This window comes from Dipteris shenzhenensis, chromosome 3 (assembly GCF_047967505.1).
Source record: "Dipteris shenzhenensis isolate YYH24624 ecotype China chromosome 3, Dip_SZ_1.0, whole genome shotgun sequence".
Taxonomy (NCBI): domain Eukaryota; kingdom Viridiplantae; phylum Streptophyta; class Polypodiopsida; order Gleicheniales; family Dipteridaceae; genus Dipteris; species Dipteris shenzhenensis.
The window spans coordinates 14,447,668-14,454,210 of NC_141598.1; the positions used below are offsets into that span (position 1 = coordinate 14,447,668).

At 42.7% G+C, this 6,543-nt stretch overlaps 1 pseudogene; it reads left to right on the forward strand.

Annotated features, from left to right (window-relative positions):
- Window positions 1–2,748: 2,748 nt before the first annotated feature.
- On the forward strand, window positions 2,749–4,532 carry LOC147903406 (berberine bridge enzyme-like D-1 pseudogene; annotated as a pseudogene).
- The last annotated feature ends 2,011 nt before the right edge of the window (window positions 4,533–6,543 follow it).

Below are 6,543 nucleotides of genomic sequence, written 5' to 3' on the forward strand. Positions count from 1 at the left end.
GCAGTTAAGGTAGGGAAAGGTTTCAGATCATTATCCACAGAGTGGGTCGGATGAAGAGATTGCAATAGTCTCCACCTCAAGATAATCAGTGCATGGTTGAGTTTAAACCCCACCATAACATGGCTCGAGGATAGGGTTAGGGAAGGTGAAACATAGATGCATAGACAAAACGTAAGCTAGTTTGTCAAAATGAGTGCTTCGACCTAGCCATGGAAAAGAAACACTTGGTAGAGGCACATCGATTAGTTTGGGAATGTTAGGAGAGATTCGAGCAATGACTGAGAACTAACAAAATCATGGACACTATCTGCCCCATCCATTTGATTGCAATAAGAACCTTGAAGCCCTTGCCTACTCTAGATAAGGTGGATGAGATAGTCGCAAATAGCACCTCATTGGGGAAGTTCCTACTATGCCATAAGATGTTCGACGAGGATCCTACTTGGCAATACGCTATAGATGAGGACCCCACGTGGGTTCGAAGAACCATAGTTGGAAGCCCAAGAATGATTGGCCAACCCCGAATGCTATTGGGCTTGCTTTCTTCTTGTCCATAGAGATAAATATGCCCATAGCGGCCTTGTTAATAGGAAATCCCATCGTTTGGAGAGATCTCTCCATTTGGGAATGGTCAACCCAGAAGAAGAGGACACTAAGATCATCGAAGCCCCCCATGAGGATCCAAACATGCTAAAAATACCGATCAATAAGCTGGTCCAGTACTTCAAGAGCAATGACACGAATGTTGTAATCTTAATATTATGCCAAAATAAGAAGGTACCTTGGATAACGGAGCAGGTGTCAACCGTCATCACAAAGGAGTGTTGGGAAAAACGGTAAAAAGTTAAAATGGAAAGCACAAATTTGATTGTAAAATTAGCTGATGGTCTGATAGCGTAGCTGATGGGAATCCTAAAGGATATAAAGATCAAAACCTTTGGTCTCAGCTATCGTGTTTGTTTTGTGGTGATGGACTTCCACAAGCAGTCTGATGTCATTCTAGGCAAGCCTTTTACGTGCACAATAGGCCTAGTGCATGAATGGGCCTCTAATAGAATTTATATGTGCAAGGATGAGAAAATTGTAAGGGTTGACCTACAGACTAGGAAGGCACACCCCATGACTCGCAATCTATTTGTGGTCGAGTCGCAGAGAACTACCCCTGTAAATGTGTTCCAAGCCTAATAATGAAAAGGATATGGGTGAGGACGTCGATGAATACTAGTATGCTCCTTTGCTAGAGCCTGAGATCTCCCAGAATTGGATGCATGTCTTGACAACTATGGCAACTATAGACGTGGTAAAAAAGACAAGGACCAAGATGGCAGCTTACAGTCCCTAGGGGTCGGGTATGGTAGTTTTCCTTAACATGATAAATCTCCTACGGCCTACGACTGAGGATCATGGGGCAAGGAAAGTGAGGTCTGACCTTCACAGGCTATGATATGTGGGTGCCGTGATGGTAGACCATGAATTCTCATCAAACTGGGGAGCCAGATTGAATAGAATAAAGGCCCCCCTCAGTTCCCTTAAGGTAGAGGAGGCTCCTCCTGTAGAGGTTCCTCTTGCCGAGGTTCCAGACTAGCAAGACATAGAACCTATAGTAGGCAATCATGACTCAAAGTTTCCAGACTACTCCACAGGGGTCTCTTAGTCTCGGGGGGGTCACTATGTATAAACCCTCTATATCACGTGCGTTCAAGGCCTATATTTAAAGTCCCTTATCTATAAAAAATTTCATTAATAAAATATACCCCTTTTCTATACAAATCTGTAAATTTTTTCCAAAACTATTTTAAATAGTCCCTTATGTATATTTATTTCTGTAAATTTTAGAAATTAAAAAAATCCTTCTGTTGAACTCACGTGATAGGGTTACATATGATGAGTGATCCCCCCGAGCTCTTAGTTAGGAGCCTATTAGTATAGAGGCAGAGGCTATAAAGAATGTAGACAAAACTGTAAAATAGATGAACTTCCATGTAAAAATAAATATTGGAATAAAGCAATTGTTCTCATTAATGTGTATGAACATTGTTTAGGAGTTTGTTTTTATACATAAAGGGTATGTTTATCACTAAGAAACGTCACCTCTCTAAGAGAGCAAGTCGTCTATTGATGTTCTTAGGAACATAATTACTTAAGGGAATTCGAAGCTCAACTATTTGATAAATCATAAATCATAGAAAGCATTTGGATATTTTAAGAAAAGATAAGCTTAAAGCATAGAGGAATAATATTTACCATTCTCATACTTTTCTTTGTGTGTTTGCACTTTTTAGAAGTCCAAAAATGCTGAATAGTGTGTTTACTAGAGAATCAAATTATTCATTTGGGGTTGAGTAATGGGCCAAAACTCTTCGTGATAAACGGGAGAGATTCACCTTTGAGTGTGTTTCCTTATCTGTGAGTCTAAGAGCTCATGTGATGTAGGAAAATATTATGACATTGATTTTAATTACCACCTAGAATGATACCACCATGCATAATTTTTCGGTGAAACTAAATTGACAGAATCTAGAAACGAGTCTTGGAGTTAGCAGAAAAGCCAGGTTATAAGTAAGAAAGACATTCTTGGATGATATGCGGAGTCCTCACACTTCGTCAAAGTCGCCAAAGCTTTGACGTGCAGCAGACTGTGTATCACTGCGTAGTCGTTTTTGCTCAACTCAACACAATTGAGACTGATCATTTCGGTTGTTATTCTTCCCTTCCAATTGCTCATTTCCTGCTCTCTATACAGCAGTACCTCTTGTTGTAAGCTCTTCTCCTGTATAGCGTAGTTTTTTTTTTGACTCTCTCCTCCCTGATTAATGAACGATCTAGTCTCCCCTTCTGTAAGGTCCTTAGCGTCTCTGACTCTCTCCTTCCCTTTCGCCATGCCCAACAGACTTTAGTCAGCAGTTTGTCAGCTGGTTTGCTACCCTTCTCTTCCATTCTCGATTCCAGTTTCTCGCAGCCCCTTCCTTAGTCTAATTGACAACATGAGTGTCAGATTGCCTCCCACGTTCCTACATCTTCTGGCCGTCTCCAGCTTTCTGCTTTGCCTCCTCTGCTTGAACTCAGTGAGAGCTTCCACTATAGACGCCTTGACCAGCTGCTTGACCCTATATGGTATCCTCAATTTTACCACTGCTGCGTCCAACTCGGCTGCGTTTTTCACGCTGCTTAATTTTTCTTTGCAAAACCTGCGGTTCACTGAAGCTGGAGTGGCCAAGCCAGTTGCTATCGTCCTTCCTCTGTCAGCACTGGACGTGCAGAATGCTTGGTCCTGCGTGCGGGGAAATTGGACCCTGCGTGTGCGGAGCGGAGGCCATAGTTACGAAGGCTTGTCCTCTACAGCCGATACACCGTTCGTTATTTTGGATTTAATGAATATGCAGGCTGTGACTGTGGATTTGGGCACCCAGACAGCATGGGTCGAAGCAGGAGCGACTGGGGGGCAGCTTTGCTACAGTATCTCACAGACTACATCATCCTACGGATTTCCTACTGGCACTTGTCCGACCATTGGTGTTGGTGGTATTTTCGGTGGTGGTGGCTATGGGATGCTTTCCAGGAAGTATGGCGTTTCTGCAGACAACGTTATTGATGCTCAGCTCGTGAGCGCAAACGGTACTCTTATCGACAGCGTTAGCACCACTGATACAGATCTTTTCTGGGCTCTGCGTGGGGGCGGAGGAGGATCTTGGGGGATCGTGGTGGCTTGGAAAATAAGACTTGTTCCTGTACCTGCAATAGTCACCACATTCACCTCGTGGAGAACAGGCGAACAGCTTGTCAACGACCTGGTATACCGTTGGCAAAGCATAGCCCCCGTTGCTCCGGAAGAACTGTTCCTAGCGGTATACATGGCGGGGATCAATGTTTCGGGAGCTGCGGACATGGGAGCTTCGTTTTACGGACAATATCTTGGAAGCACCGATGAAACCGTAGCCCTTCTGAACACAATTTTCCCGGAACTTGGCATCATAGCAGCAGATTGCAAGGATGGCAATTGGATAGAGGCCGTATCAAACATAGCCGGCTTGTCAAGCCCCAGCGCTCTGACCAACAGGCAGCAAGCAAGCAAGGACTACTTCAAGGCAAAATCCGATTATGCCAAGACTGCACTCTCGCAGCAAGCGCTGGCGGGAGCGTTCAACTTTTTGGAGCAGAATCCGGGCAAGGGATGGATGATTTTCGAGCCCTATGGAGGGGTGATGAACAACATCAGCTCGGATGCGATTGCGTTCCCTCACAGGGCAGGCAATTTCTTCGTGATCCAGTACCAAGCGGTGTGGGCGGACGATACAGGATCCCCAGACGCGTCGTTGATATCATGGCTGAGGAATTTCTACAGCTACATGGGGGCGTATGTAATGCAATCTCCGAGGGCTGCGTACGTAAACTACATCGACCTTGATCTTGGCGATGAAGGCACGGCAGGACAGCACTATTTCCTGCAGAACTTTGCCCGGCTCGTGATGATCAAAGGCCGAGTTGATCCCAACAATCTGTTCAACAATTCTCAGAGCTTGCCCACCGCCTGATAGAACATTCAAAGTGTCCTCTCTCTTTTCTTCTCTTTCTGTGCCTATTTCCGGCCCTTTTGTCTCTGTGTGTGAGTGTGGTGTAAGAATGATAATATTAAGACATTAGTCTTTCAACGATTAGACGTCAAAGCATTGGTATTACTACTCTTCAATCTCCTAGCAAAGCGTGCAAAGCCACTACAAGTCGTGTGTGTGTCACAAAATGCTAGTGTTTTCAAGTTGTGTAACCTAGCGGGCATCTTTTTTCTCTCTTAAGGAGAGCTTTGGGGGAGGACGATTGGATGAATATGGTTCGTTGGATTCTAATTACGATTTGGGAGATTGATTGATGATCGTTGGGTCGTTGTATGAACGGGCAGTTAATTGGGTGTTTAGCTTTTGGCAGTTTCTTCTTTTGTCCCCATCGAATCTCTGCTCGGCATTCGTCGACATCGTGTTGCTCACTTTGAAGCCATGTTAATCTTCAATCATCAAGAAGAAGACAAGAGCGGCCAGGTTCACGATTCAGGGAAAAAACCCACGCAAGAATTCGAGGAGCAGCCAATATAGAATTCCTCGTAATCATCTCTCTCCAGAGAGGATCATGATTGCGATTTTTTTGTTCGAACTTCACCTCACGGTCATTTCCCGTTGCTTTCCAATACCCGCATCAATGGCTCGATTAATAGGCATGCCAATGGGATACTTCCTATCCCATAGGCGGTAAAATAATATTTTTTCTCTCCCATCCTACTCAAAAATCAACAGCGGTAGCCTTGTGGTCTGCTTTCGAAATGCGAATATTCTTTGTACACTATCTAGTGTATCACAATGAACACGCTTTTGACAATTCTTCGCGGCCTGCTTTTGCTATAGTTGGTAAACGCTTCGTTGAACATTTCAGCAAATTTAGACACAAATGCCGTGGGCAAGATCCATGCCTCTTGACACCACATAACAATTTTACTGCGCTCGCAACGTTGTAGATGTAATTGGCTGCTTATACTTGAAAATATTATAGTTTTGAAAGAATCATGGTCAGCACAAATCCAATGCAGGGTTACATGGCTATTGACAATGTTTGCAAGCTATAAATAAATTATGACAAAGGATCTAGAACTGGGATTTATTGTATGCTGAAGCTTGGAGGCTCTTACGGATTCTACAATCGATTCTGAAAGTGGGATATGATAGTCGGGCATGGGGTTTTGGCATATCAAAGGCACCCATGGCCATCGGCCATGTCCAATATAGTGATTTTCCTGTGCCTGATCGAAAAGCCTTACTCCGTGGCTTGACACGAGCTTCCCACTAGTGTTATTGGGGTGTGTGTAAACTCTCTCTCTCTCTCTCTCTCTCTCTCTCCCCTTTCTACCTACATATGTTGTTCTTATTTATGGACTATTTATTTTGATTTGTTGACTTTAACATATCTGGAAATCATTAAATAAATCATTGCACTGCTCTTTTTAAATATACTTCTTTCACACTATCAATCATGGATATCTTCTTTTTGCACAAAGAGATGACACATCAATAATGATACTAGCTACTAGTGTACATCCCCTTTTAGATGTGAGTGCAACTATGGCTTGTAAATGAATGTGGTCTCTACAAGGACCAATCAAGCTAAGTGTCTAAGGTCTCTTTTTCCTAATAAAATCCCTTTGGGGGTCCACCTGGGAAATGTAAGTATACTATGAGAGTTAAAAATGAGGGGTATTTTTATTCTTAAGACTTACATAAATATATTAACATCGTATTAGATAAAGTAGGAGGACAAAAGTTGCATTTATAGAATTTCAAAATTGCATGGATTTCATTAAAATTGGGAAAGGTTTCATTAAATTTGGGAAAATTTTCATTGATTGTGGGAATTTTGTCAATATTGAATATGCTGATATTTGGAAATTCCAATGATTATAAAAAACTTCATTGGTTGTGAAATGTTTCATTGGGTATAACAATTGGAACAAAGCATTTAAGGTAGAGTTTGAAAATCATGTATTTGGTGGTGTTGATAAAAACC